Source organism: Notothenia coriiceps, unplaced genomic scaffold, assembly GCF_000735185.1.
Source record: "Notothenia coriiceps isolate Sejong01 unplaced genomic scaffold, NC01 NC01_scaffold00037246, whole genome shotgun sequence".
Lineage (NCBI taxonomy): Eukaryota > Metazoa > Chordata > Actinopteri > Perciformes > Nototheniidae > Notothenia > Notothenia coriiceps.
This window is the reverse complement of record NW_011369947.1, coordinates 13,125,077-13,125,384: the sequence shown is the minus strand read 5'-3', so window position 1 is coordinate 13,125,384 and position 308 is coordinate 13,125,077. Positions and strand designations below refer to the sequence as shown.

The window sequence follows — 308 nt, the reverse complement described above, 5'->3', positions numbered from 1 at the left end:
TCAGAAAGAGATGTCAATCACCAAAATCGACCAATGGGTTCCAGAGAAACGGTAAAACTCCCATTTCCACCCAAATCAACTCAGAGGTGGATTTTCTTTTGCTAAACCTCTCTAAAAAGGTCCAATGTCACTTGTTTTGCATCAATCTTGATACAGGGTACTTATTATATGTTGTACTTTGGATTTCAAAGCTTTTAGTCTACCTTATCCAAGGGTAGTTTCACCATAAGTAAAAAAGAATTTTTGGACGGACACTATAATTTACAGTTTTTTACTATGTTCAATCTGAATTTTCTTTAAAATAAAAA

The 308-nt window shown here is 33.4% G+C and overlaps 1 protein-coding gene across 6 annotated transcripts in view; it reads left to right on the top strand.

Moving 5' to 3' along the window:
- ccpg1 (cell cycle progression 1) overlaps window positions 1-308 on the top strand; it is an 11,412-nt gene that overhangs the window by 7,523 nt on the left and 3,581 nt on the right. The gene's annotated exons all lie outside the window — the stretch shown is intronic.